The sequence below is a fragment of the Mustela nivalis genome (assembly GCF_964662115.1).
Source record: "Mustela nivalis genome assembly, chromosome: 12".
Classification (NCBI taxonomy): domain Eukaryota; kingdom Metazoa; phylum Chordata; class Mammalia; order Carnivora; family Mustelidae; genus Mustela; species Mustela nivalis.
The window spans coordinates 97,995,687-98,009,541 of record NC_139031.1 but is presented as its reverse complement, the minus strand read 5'-3'; the positions used below and the strand labels follow the sequence as shown (position 1 = coordinate 98,009,541).

The following is a 13,855-nucleotide window of genomic DNA, read 5'->3' as shown; positions in this document are numbered from 1 at the left end:
TTCCAAATCAGTATATGCTTTATTTCTTTTTCTTATTATGTTAGCTGAGACTGCTTTTATTTTAAAAGGAGAGATGAAATAAATGAACAAAGTATTCAATTCAATAAGTTAGAACAGATGAGATTCTGGTTAAGATGCTATACTAAGTTCATGCTTTGGTGCTGTCTCCATTCTCAACTCAAAGCAATAATAGATAAAATACTTAAAAAATACACAACAGGACATATGTTGGTGGCAAAGATTACTGGAATGTGGCTATAGGCACAGCAAGGGCAGGGTTTAGCACCTACTGGGTAGATTCGAGAACCAGGCTCCTGACCTGAAGTTGGGTGAGGGATGAGCCTTCTGACAGAAAAACAAACAAAGGCTCATTTTTAGAAGATTTTGACATTTGAAGACAGCTGGACAAAGGCATAGTTTCATGTCCACATCTGAACCAATTGACCTTTTTTTTTTTAATATGCATTGACCAAAACACATTGTTCAAATAATATTGTCCCCCATATGAATATGAACTAGGATTCCTAGGATTAACTGTTTCTAACCTGGTATCTGGGAGACTAAGTGGAGGCAACACAGAGTCTCTACATAAAAAGAGGTAAACAGAGAGAATAAGAAAAAAGAAAAGAAAAGCAAAAGCAAACAAAAACTTCTCCAAACACAGGCTTGCAAAAATGTATAAAATGCATAGAATCTTTTATGATAAAAAGATATAGTATAAAATTAAGAAATAAAATATTAAATTTACTGCAAATAAGGTTATTCAGAATAGTTGGGTAAATATTTGCAATAATTATATTTAAGAATGTAAAAAAGATGTAAAAAGAAATAGCTTGTATGAAAAATGTGAGCAATGATATACTTAAAAACCCACTAAGGTGTTGTCTGTCTTAAAACTTACTTTGGACTTGGGTGCCTTGAGTTTTCTTACTGAAATCTCATTATATCAACTAAATTAACATTCAAGACAATTTAGACATTTTTAGATTAAAAAGACCAAGAGGTATGACAAATGCTAAAATATTGAGATGTATTTCATCAGGGAGAAAAATGAACTTGGAGGGAAGATATGAATGTAATGTGTACAGAAATTAATTAAGTGTGAGAGTAAATGTAATTAGCTATTACATTTATTTTTAGGTTTTGTTTTATCAAAGGTACACAGGCACATAATTTAAGCAGTGAAGTAGTTCTATAGCAGTTGCTTCTTTTAAAACCCCAAAGTTTCCAACCTCTCCATCCCCTCAGGCTCTCTCTTGTCAATCTTATCAAGCCCCATTTTATAAAGACAAACAAACAAGCAAAAAACCCAAATATATGCTATAAAAGTACAAATAGAAAATTCGAGTGTAGACCACTCCTTTGACTAGACAGGTATGCCTCGCTGCCTGCCTGAGCATGGCACTTGGATGTCTAGGAAGAATCACAGATCAATAAGATCACAACTGAACTCCTCACTTTGTTCTTCAAACCTGCATTATGAGACAGTCAGACCCAAAATAAAAATATGCTCTTAAAAAATCCTACTTTAAATTCATCAACAAATCCCATTGGCTCTAGTGGAAATATTCCTAAATCTTACCATTTCCATCACGGCCCCATGGACCTCACTCCTTCTATGCTCTAGTTTTCCTGCTCTGGTCCATTCTCACCAGTGGCTTTGCTGTTCCTCCAAGGTCCGCATGCTAGCCCAGCTCAGTAGTTGCTGGTCCTTCAGCCTGAACGTTCCTCCATCTGGATAGTTTCCTGGCTGCCTCCATACTCCTCCACTCAGGCCTCTGCTTAACTACTACCTTATCGATTTATCTCCTTGTATCTAATTCATTTTCACTCAGTGCCTGTCACCATGCCATTCCTATCTCTTGCTCATTCTCCTTTTGTCTCTTTCTCTTTTCTACTTGCATGGGCATACACACACATGGTTTGTTCATTGGTTTTTATTAGTTTATAAAATGTCTTCTCTCCCTAGAATGAAAGTTCCATGAGAACAGATACTTTGTTTTTTTTGTACTGCTATGCCTGGAATAATGCTTGTCATGTCGTAGGGCTCCAATACATCTTTTACTGTTTTATTGAAGTACATAACACATCCAGTAAATTTCACACATATTAAGTGTATAGCTTAATGAGTTTTTATAGTATTCATATACACACGTGCAAACACCATCAAGATGTGGGACGTTTCCATCTCTCTAGAAGTTTCCCTTGTATCCTTTTCAGTCAGTACATGCTCCAAGATGTAACCACCAACATATTAGTTTTGCCTATTCTTGAATGACATGTAAATGAACCTTATATGTATAAGTCTGTCTGGCTTCTGTTGCTCAATATTTGTCTGTGATTTTCATCATGTTGCTGTAGTATCAATAGTTCTTATTTTTATGGCGGCAAGTATTTTTTGTATAAACATACGTATATTTATTGTTTTTCCTACAGGGTGGAAATTCAGGCTGCTTCCAATTCTTTACAATTGTGCATGTTCTTGTGTATGTCTTCTGGTGCAAGTATGTACTCATCTCTCTTGGGTATATATCTAGTAGGTGATTGTAGTGTTACAGAGTAGCTGTGTGTCTCACTTCAGTAGACACTGCCGGACAGCTTTCCAAAATGGTTGGACCACTTTAAACCCACACCAGCAATAACTACTAGTATCATCCCCTCATTTTTCTATCATGGTTCTATCAGGAAAGAGAAATTGCTCATCTAGTTGGAATCATCACTATACCATACCAGGAACTACACCATTTTGTGTCCAGATCAAATTCACTTTAACATGTGCAGAGTTGATCACTCCCTTACTGTGGATGCCATGAGAGCCCTAGCATAGGTGGAAATTGCTCCTATTTTTCAACAAAATATTCAAATGATTCCAGTAAATGTCTATTGCCCCATCCCATGAGGTTGTAATCTGCTAGAAGTTGAGACAGTTTTTATCTATGGATACTTGTTGTGGGTTCAGTTGTGTTCCTCATAAAGATAACGTTCAAATCCTAACTCCTGTACTTGTAAAAGTGATTTAATTTAGAAATCGAGTCTTTGTAGATGTAATCAAGTCATAATTAATTATAACTAATAATTATTAATTGCCCTAATCTATTGACTGGTACCATTATAAGAAGGACAGTTTTAGACACAGACACACAGAGAGAATGTCATGCATGATAGTTAATTTTAGTTCTCAACTTGACTGGGCCATGAGTGCCCAGATTTTTGGCCAAATATTACTTGAGATGTTTTTTGGGAGGGTATTTTAGGTTGAGATAAGCATTTGAATCAGTAGACTTGGAAAAGCAGACTGCCCCTCCTGATGTGGGTGGGCTTCACCTAATCAGCTGAAAGCCTGAATAGGACAAGTACATACTTGCACCCTTCATGCAGTAAGGGAAAATTATTTTCTCCCTTGATCTGGGACATCACCCTTCATGCAGTAAGGGAAAATTATTTTCTCCCTTGATCTGGGACATCAGCCTTTTCCCTGCCTTTGGACCCAAACTGAAACTTGGGCTCTTCTGGGTCTGAAGCCTCCCAGCCTTCAGACTAGACCTACTCTATTGGCTCTGCTGGTTCTCAGGTTTTCACTCGGACTGCGACTCCACCATTGGCTCTCCTGGGTCTCCACTTGACTCACTCTGCAGATCTTGGGACTTGCCTGCCTCCCTAATGGCATAATTGCATAATCAGCTCCGTTTCTCTGGAGGACCCTGACTGACAGACCATGCAAAGATGGAACCAGAGATCAGAGTGATACATCTACCAAAAAAAAAAAAAAAAAAAAAAAAAAAAGCCAAGAATCAAGAATCACTGGCAACCACCAGAAACTAGGCAAGAAGTATGGAACAAAGGCTTTCTCAGGGTCTCAGAAAGTCTCTGGAAAGAACCAATCTTGCCCACACCTGGATTTCAGAATCCCAATCCCCAGAGCTGTAGAGAATACATTTCTGTTGTTTTAAGCCTCCAGTATGTGATCATCTGTTACACAATTCTAGTAAATGAATGTAATACCTTTACTCAGCAAAATGCTATTGGTAGAGTCTGGTGATCAGAGTCCACAAGCAGGAAAAAAGGGAGTTCAGGGCTGTTTTTTCCCTTTGTACTTTGTGAATTTTCTATTCTATTTCTATTCTAGTGGCTGTCTAACCTTTAAAACATCTCAGTAGAGGTCCTATCACATAAGCCATATGAGCAGGTATTGTAGAAGACCTTGCTGTGGGGGACCTTCTGGCCTAAGAAGTCCTCTTGCCTCATGGTTGCTGCTGACAGAGAGAATTCAGCAGACAGATGACAACACTTACTTGAGCCAGTGCCTGGGTAAAGCCAGTCCCACTCAATAGATGCCCGTGGACTTGTGCAATGTGGTAATGGTGGTGGTTGTAATGGGGCCTCTTCTACTAAAACAACTATTATACTCTAAGTGGAGAATCTACCCTCAAGTTCTGTAACTTGGTTTAGTACACATTGGTAGCTCCTTCCAACCCCATATGTGGACCCCAGGATGTACCTACAGGACTCACACTGCACAAAGTCAGGTCCAGAAGCCCTCATTGGATTCAGATGACGCTCTTGAATTTGGTGGCATACTGGAAAGATGGTTATCCAGGGAACCGTAACAGTAGAACATGGGTCAATAAGGAAAAAGCAGGCACCAAGCAGAAAGAAAGAAGAAGCAACATGGACATCAGTGTCATTGTAGTGCCCTGATGATCTTGTATGTTTCCATATAGGTCAGGAAGGGGAGGCTTCACCACAACCTGACCCGAGTCTTTGCAAACATGCTGTATTGCCCCAATGCATGGGGAGATAAGCAGCCTTGTAGGCAGCTGTCAAGGCAGTTATCCATCCTCCTCTCTATCTCACAGGAGGCTTCTGTGAGGCTTTCATGTGTACCTCTCATGTCAGTAAAAACTTGGGACACCACTTAATTCCCTTTAGGGTGTAGTTGCACCTTGTAAAGTCCTATGGCTCGTTGGTGGCTGGGTAACCCACTGCCCATGCTGCTCGGCATCTGGATCCTCTGGCTCAGAGTCATCCTGTAGAACTAAGGACATGGGGAAATGTCACCATGCCTTTTGTTTTTTTCTAAGATTTTATTTATATATTTTTATTTATTTGACAGAGAGAGACACAGTGAGAGAGGAACACAAGCAGGGGAGTGGGAGAGGGAGAAGCAGGCTTCCCATGGAGCAGGGAGCCCGATGAGGGGCTCGATCTTAGGACCCTGGGATCATGACCTGAGCCAAAGGCAGACGCTTAATTACTGAGCCACCCGGGCGCTCCACTATTTGGCTTTTGCTGTAAGTGATAAGCCATGTGGATCCACTGAGGCAGTCTATGTCTATGGGAGTTATGGCGGGCCGACCTACCAGACACAGCAGGGACACCTGCAGCTCCGTATTCATCCTCTCATCCCCTTGAGACTGGGGACTTCCTCACTGCTTGGCAGTAACATGTATCATTGCAAGAAACTGGATCTTCGGAAGCAGAGGTCAAGTTCTGAAAACGGCATTGGTTGACTTGTTAAATGGCTCTGAGCCTTGACTTTCTCTTTTGTCAGATGGGGACTGTAATTTCTATTTTTCAGGTTGGCTGTGGGAATAGCATGATCCTAAATTCACTGGGCTTTGAATAAATTCATAAAATGAAAGTCCCATAATGGAAGTATGAAGTCAAATGATGGGACTGTTTTGTGCTACAGAATTTTCCTAAAAGGCTGTAAAATTTAAATAGAGCCAAGATTATTTCATGGTAATTGCATCCGTTGGGTGCTTGTATCATTTTTATACAGTATTTTTTGCTGTTAAATGAAAGACACTTGGCCATTGCTCTAATTCGTATTTTGGTTATTTAGGAGCATATTTTCTTACATTTTGTTTACTATTTGTAAGCCTGGATACAGTTTTGTGTGTGACATATTTTAATCTTTTCCCAAATATCTAATCAGATGTTAATATAAAGATCAATCAAGATGCAAAATGAAATTGACAGATGCCTTTTCCCAATTGCAGAATTTTTAAAAAAATATTTTTCTTGGTCTATTCCATCTTAGTTATTTTTTTCTTTCTGCATATGGTAAATATTTTATATTCAAATACATTTGTTTATTCCTCTGTGATTTTCCTCTACTGCTTCAAAGCTGAGATTGCCCTCATGATACAGATCTGATAAATATTTTATTATATTACTTTGGGTTTTCTTTTTTAGATTTTTACAGTTTTATATTTTGTTTGATTTGGAAGTTAATTTGTTTGTATTTACCTTAAATATTCTTACACAACTGTTAGGCACTAAAAAAACATCTAATTAAATGACATTTTAATATATATTTGTTCTTGACATTCTATTGATCAAATCATACATTTTAATATACAATGACACTATTTGTGACCGTTCTACTTGTTTTCCGTTATTGCTACTATCTGAGACCAAACATTTTCTCATTGTTTGTTCACTGTATTTAGTTGATGTATGTTTTTGTTGCCAAATAACCAATTTAAAAAATAAAGTACATTGCTCTTAATCTCAATTATCAAAACAATGGCTCCCAATTTATAAGATTCTCTAAAAAATACAGAGTAGTAAAAATAAGAAAAACTCACTCATAAAGAAAGAAACACTCACTTATAATTGAAAACAATCTTTTAACACCTGTTATATTTTAACTTCTATTATGTATCATTTTTAGTTTATGAGATTCTATCATTTATAAAATTGGTGTAATATTTGTACCTATTCAGAGTTGTGAGGATTAACAAAATTAAATGTTTGAACATTGAGCATACTATTCAACATATACTATTTAATTAGTATTAAGTATTACTTTTTACCTACATGGTTCTACAACTTTACACTATGTTTCACTTCACATGATACTGTATCCTTTTCCCCACTCAGATATAAATACTTTCAATGAGAAATTTTAAACACAATTTAACTGGGTGTATAATCTATAATAATTCATAAGTATATCATTGTATATGAGTGTGTGTGTGAGTGTGTGTGTGATTAAACCTACCATTTTCCTGTTATATGTTTGGTTTTGCTCTAGTAGTTTACATTGTGAAAAGCTTTATCTGTTTTGGAATTTTTGCTAAGGATAAGAATCTAGAACTGAAGTTGTTCCATCAGTGACTAGGAATGATCGGTAAATGTGGGTGTATATATACATATATATGTATGTATAGACAGATACATAACACACATATGCATATGCACACAAATATAATGTGTATATATACTTTCAAAAGGCCTCATTCCAGTTTATAATCCAAACGTTTTTGTTACTGTTTCATTTCAGTTTGTCCATATGTTGCCTTAGTCCTTATTTTACTAATTTTATATTACTTTCCTTTTTCACTTACATCTGATATTGTGCTTGTCCCCATGTGCTTGTTTACTATATCATATTCTTACAAAAAATGAATCACTAGTGTATGTCTTTTGCCTATTTATGTAATTTCTTCATCATCTCATGGTCTCTAAATATAACATGTTCTTCTTTCTCCGAGGATCAGAAAATGTTCCATTCAATTTCCTTTTATATTTTTTCAATCTTATATTTTCTTCATTATGAAAGTACTATTAGAGACATTTGGTAATTGTTGATATGTGAAAAGATTCAAAAATGAAAATAACCACTCATCCCAGTAATAATAATAAACATGATATTATTTTAAAATTCTATTTGTTTTTTCTTTTAATACTTGAGGTTTTTATATATTATCTTTGTGCATTTCTAATATTTTACTATATAGGTACCTAATTTCATAAAAATTATCCGCAACTCTCATCATTAATTACAGAGCAGTTTACCACATCGATGTATTATGAGGACTTTAACCCCTTACCTAAGTTTAAATATTGAATTTCCCATAAGTTATGCTTTTTCAAATAATGATTTGAACATCCTATTATATAGATACTATTCACCTTTCTAATAATTTCCATTGTGAAATTTATTTATTTATTTATAGAGAGAGAGGGAGAGCATGTGAAAGTTGGGGGAGGGGAGCAGAAGGAGAGGGAGAGAGAGAATCTCAAGCAGATTTCATGCCTGGCATACAGCCCAACATGGGGCTTGATCTCACAACCCTGAGATCATGACCTGAGCCAAAATCAAGAATGGGATGCTTAACTGACTGAGACACCCAGATGCCCCGATTGTGAAATATATTTAAGTGTAATAATTACCTGGTAAACATTTTGGATATTTTTAAGGCTCTTGAAATATAAGGCAAGTCACTTTTAAAGACTTCACATCAGAATTTATTTATTGTGTTTCATTTTGTGGCCACTTTCAATCTGGAATATTATAATGTTCTAATTCTGGAAAAGGAATTATCAATTTATTTTAAATTATACATATTTTTGAACACAGAGAAATGAGAGAACAGAGAGTTCTTGCAATAGAGATCAATGAATTATATTAAGTCCCACTAACATGTTAGTGCATTTTAACAATTGGGTTATGAATATGGATATGTGTTAACATGTACAGAAGTTTTTATAGATTTTATTGATATAAGGGATGATAACATTAATTTATAAATAATAATAAAATATATAATATTCTTTGTTGAAATTCCAAATAGTCAGTCGATTCTCAGAGAAGGCATTCAGTGATATTTTGTGAAACTCTTATCTGTAGCCAATCTGCTCTTGAAATTGATGAGTCAGCATAGTTCTGACTGGTTGATGTTTTCATTGTGGTAACAAGTGAGGCAAAAGTAAAACAATGTAGATGTTTGTTCTCATATGTCAGGGAGCTTCTTTACTGAATTAAATGATAGTTTTCAAACACTGAGAGAATATTTTTGAAGATTTTTGTGCAATTCACATTATGGAAGCTACAAATATGGCACAATGTTAAATCTAGTCTTATTAACATTTTGTTTCCCAATTTATGAAGTTTAGACAATAAAAAGACAATAACCAAGCTCTGAATTGAAACATTTGTTCATTTCCAGGCTGCAAGTACTCCCACCGTGGCCAATTCAGACTATAAGCCGATGTCAGTAATGGGAAATGGGGAAGAAATGCACATTAGCACACCATTCTATCATATTTCTATCATAAACACAATAGCTGTAAGTAATCTCAAAAAATGTATCAATAGTAAAATGTAGTAAAATAGTTAGGAAGTCATGAGTTTTGAGTATTTATTACCTCTTAAGTATAATTTATTTAATTGTTTATGGAATTAAATTTTTTAATATGGTTGTGTTGACTAACTGGCATGCAAGATTCCTAAACATGTGAAATCATGGAAAATGTGAAAGTAAACTTGAAAATGAACAGTTAAGAGGTGGCCCTAGTATGCCACTGCTTAAAGCCAAATATAATAAAAAATTCATCTGCACATAGTTCAAGTAAAAGTGTTAATGTCTTATCATAAAAAATAGCAGTAACCATGCCACCTCTTCCCACCTGACAGACTTGCTCCCAAAGAGTGACTCGCTTCAAATCTTCTTGCCAATTCCACTGGTGTATCTCCACGTTAAAATCAAAACCAAAACCAAAAAGCCTTATTTTTTTTCTTGATTTATTCCTATTGGACATAGTGCATTGACTTTTTGCATTGCTCTCCTACAGTTCACCCAACATAGTTATGTCACCAGATTGTAGGGTTCTTGTGTCTCTTGGAGTCGAAGAAGGAACCTCGAGGACGGAAAAGGGTGAAGAGAATCAGAAGTTTATTAAGGGAAGGTGAGAACAGAAAGGAAAGAAAAAAACTCTGTAGTGTGAGAAGGGACCCAAATGGGTTGCCCCTGAGGGATTTTAGGGCCAGTCTTTTATTGAGAGCTGACTTGAGAAGCTTGTGGCCTTGGGATTCTTGTGCTCTCTTGGTTTGTTCCCTTATCTCGTGCTTAGCTCTGTTTCAGCATCTCCACCTGACAGGAATAGTTCCAGAGCCCAGTTGGAGGGAGGGGGCAGGGGCCTGCTAACCCACCTACCTAGAACTTCACCCCTTCCCTATTCATGAGACAGGACCTGTGGGCAGAAAAAGCAATACTGGGTTTGTGAGGAGTGACTGATTGTGTACTTTTTAATTAATGGGGGTTTAGGGATAGCACAAATCTCAAGGAATCTGGTTTTCAGAACCTTGAAGGGCCGGCTGCTGCCAAGATAAGGTTACTTTTAAACATTAAGGTACTAAGGCAGCCATGAGGTCCTTGAGGACCGTCATGATCTGCGTGTTTCAGGGATCTCAGTGGGCTGCAAGCTATAAGGAGATTTAATTTAAGCTGTATTTCTTTTGCCTTTGTTTCCCACATTAGTTACATTATAATTTACAGATAAATAAATATCAGTATTTTCAATAGTATAAAAATGTACTTTTCAGGGGCACCTGGGTGGCTCAGTCGTTAAGCATCTGCCTTCGCCTCAGATCATGATCCTAGGGTCCTGGGATCAAGCCCTGCATCAGGGTCCCTACCCGTGGGAAGCCTGTTTCTACCTCTCCTCTCCCCCTGCTTGTGTTCCTTCTCTTGCTCTATCTCTGTCAAACAAAATTTTTTTTAAAAAAAGTAAAAGAAAATATACTTTCAGCCACATGGTTAACATCTCCTTTCTTATAAAATTCTTAATATGTTCTTGGAATTAATACTCCTCACCTCTGATTGGTTGATTTCTTTATGTCTACAGAATTTTCTCCCATATATTCTGATATCTTTATTTTGGTTGAAAGAGAAGTATTTTCTAAGCACATGATGATATCAGGTCTATTTTATTTTATTTTTCTTGTCGACTTCTATATTCTTTTTCCATGTCTGTCTACTAAGTCATCACAAACATTGTGCCTTGAAGTAACCATGTTCATTAAATTCTCATAGTTTCTGTGGGTCAGGAGTTCAGCTGTGGCTTAGTGGGGTCCTCCATTTAGGGTCTCCCAGGCTGCAATCAAGGTATTGGTTGGTTGGGTTCTTTTCTGGAGCTTGGGCTCCTCTATATTCATATGGTAGTTGGCATAATTCCGTTATGTGGATGTATGTTTTCCTGTCATATGGTGTCTTTAATATGTCTTTTATTGCTTTTTAAAAATAATTTCACTTGGTATTTAGCAAAACTTGTATTATCCTAGAAGTTGCCTTTATTGTATTCCCAATTCCTTTTTCATAATTAACACTTTACTGTCTCATCTATCAGTTTTTAGAAGTATCCTTGACTCCTACTAATTGCCTAGATAACAATTAATTATCTTCTTCTACTTTTTCCTTTCTCTCCCCATTTTTTAGCTGCTTTGTCTTTACTGTTTGAACTTGTAACATTAACACAATATTGTTCTGCCCAGAATACTTAACTTCTCTTCCTATTTCTTCTTTCTCTTATGTCTCTAAAGGCACCAACTGCTTTTCTATGAAGCCGATTCTTTCACAGAAGCTCTGCTCCCTATGGCCGCCATTTTTGTCTCACTCACTTTCAAGACTTGCCCGGCAATTAATTCTGTGACTTAGCAAGTCCTGACTGATGTTAAGTATTTTGGCTTTTAATGTCAAAATTTCTCTTCATGGAGTGACTTCTTTGTTTTTATACACCCCCTTCGCTTCTCTATACTTCTACAAAGTGTCTAAGTCACCCCTTCCCTACTCTTCACACTCAAAGGCTTGGTGGCGGTAGAAGCTCTGCTGGCATTTGGAATTGGGTTTAAAGCTTATGATAATCTCTGTTGTGTAGTAATACTAAAGGTATAGCTCCTGCATGCTTTAATTGCTCATGTGGGGGAAAATTTGAAAACAGGCAGCTACCATTTTCTCACAGATTTGAAAGTTGAGTAAATGTGGTATTCTTGGTTGAATAATATTTGCTTCACTAATTTCTTTGTTCTCACACTCTTGAAATCCTATTACTGGAAACTGGATTTCAAGATTAGTCCCTGATTTTCATTTCTTTGGTAGTTTTAGTCTCTGTTGTTGCTGTGTTCTGCTTTCTGGTTATTTCTTAGACTTCAACTCTTTGTCGGGGTCATCTCAGAGTGTTACAACAAAAACGCAGTAGACTGGGTGGCTTAACAAGGAACATTTATTTTTCACTGTTCTAGAGGCTGGAGGATGCTGGTAGATACCATGTCTAGTGACCGTTGTCTTCCTGGTTTGCAGGTGGCTGTCTTCCTGCTATGTTCTCATATTGCAGAGAGAAGGTGGGAGAGGGCTCTGGTCTCTCTGTCCTTATAATCTCCCATCATGGAGATTACCCTCGAGATCTTATCTAAATGTAATTACCTCCCAAGGCCCCACCTCCTAGAACCATCATATTGGGGTTTAGGACTACAAAATATATTTTGGGGGGCTACCAGCATTTAGTCCATGGCACCCTTTTATTAAATTTTTGTTTTATCTATGATGTTTTCAAATTTAAGTAACTTAGTCTTATTTTTTTTTCTTTTTATCATTGGGTTCTTCTTTCATCTTTTTTTTTTTTTTTTTTTTTTTTTAATCTCTCCAAGGGTAATTATAGCTTTTTGGAAACTTTCCCTCAATCCCTGAGTGTCCATTTTCCTGCTTCTCTGTTTTGGTCTTTAGCCATCGAATCCTAGTCCAAACCTCAATTAGTCTTGCCTGATAATGTCAGGAGCCTCTTAATTAACCAGGGTCCCACCAGGACAACCATAACCTCTAGGTACTTCACACAGAGGGACTTTTACAGGAAATTGTGATGGAAGAGCAGAGAAGGTGATTGGGATTGTGGGGAAATGACCTAGGGCTGGAGGTACTCCTGGATGAGATGATGTTTCCAGACTCTGAAAACAAGTTGTTGCACAGGAAACCTAGAATCATGTGAGGGCTGCACAGTGAGTTCTGACACCACAAAGTTGCTGCCTGAAATTGTGAGAGAGGGAGAAAAAGACCTAGCTTCTTCCTCTGCCTGTTCCTCAATTTTCTGAGGTGGTCAGGGTCGGCTAAGAGACAGTAAAGCTAACTGCTGGAATCACGAGGAGCTACAAATCTCAGGGCTCTTTGCTATTCCTCTTAGGAGGGAGAGCAGAACAAAGAGGGTCTTTTCCCCACGCACTGGCAAGAAGGAACCTTCGAAAATGCAAGTCTGATCCTTTTTGTTCTCTGCTTGAAACTCTCAAGTGGCTTTCTAGCTATTCTGAGGAAGGCCAAGGGCTTTATCATTGCTTTTAAAAAGACGAGGGCTCTAGCTTTTTGGACTCTCCCTCACACTGACATTCCTCTTATCTTGCTGTCTCTTAACATTCTCACATAAAACAGTAAATTTTCACCCCGATACTGTTATGCCCTTACCCTGCTTTGGTTCTCTCTATACCCTCCCACCAGCTGCCATATTATCTATTTGTTGGTACTTATTTTTATTAATTAATTAATTTCTTTCCTTATCTTCGGTCCTTCCTCCCGCAGAATGCAAGCTGGGTCAAGAGAGGGACTTTATTTCCTGCTTTACCCGCAGCACCTAGAGGACCGTGGGCAACTACTTAATGCTTGTGGACCTGCGACTTCATTCTGCAGTTATTTACTGGACACCTGCAATGAAAACATAAACCACTCTCACGTAAGTAAGCTGTGGGAGGACATTTGGGGGAGGGGCCCATGATTTTCAGTATTGGAGTCATTTTCTGTGGGGCTGCTGAGTATCTTCAGAGAAGCCTCTATCTTGTGATTGGAGTGGGGGAAGGGTAGAGACGAGGGGGTCCCACATGGGGGCAGACTGATGGCTGGCTGGGGTTTCTGTAGTCTCCTTCATAACCTTTCACTAATGTATTTTCTTTCCACAGGTTTGAAATGTTTTCGGGTAAGAAACTTCTTCTTCTTCTTCTTTTTTTTTTTTTAAAGATTTTATTTATTTATTTGACAGAGAGAAATCACAAGTAGGCAGAGAGGCAGGCAGAGAGAGAGAGAGAGGA

General features: G+C 37.4%; 1 long non-coding RNA gene across 3 annotated transcripts in view; it reads left to right on the top strand.

The window, feature by feature from the left end:
- LOC309844646 overlaps positions 1 to 13,499 on the top strand; it is an 80,202-nt gene extending 66,703 nt beyond the window's left edge. For all 3 annotated transcript variants that reach the window (XR_014300796.1, XR_014300797.1, XR_014300798.1), the window contains exons 3-5: positions 8,961 to 9,080; positions 9,428 to 9,699; positions 13,361 to 13,499. This is a non-coding gene — a long non-coding RNA (uncharacterized lncRNA). The remainder of the gene's footprint in view (positions 1 to 8,960; positions 9,081 to 9,427; positions 9,700 to 13,360) is intronic.
- Positions 13,500 to 13,855: the final 356 nt, after the last annotated feature.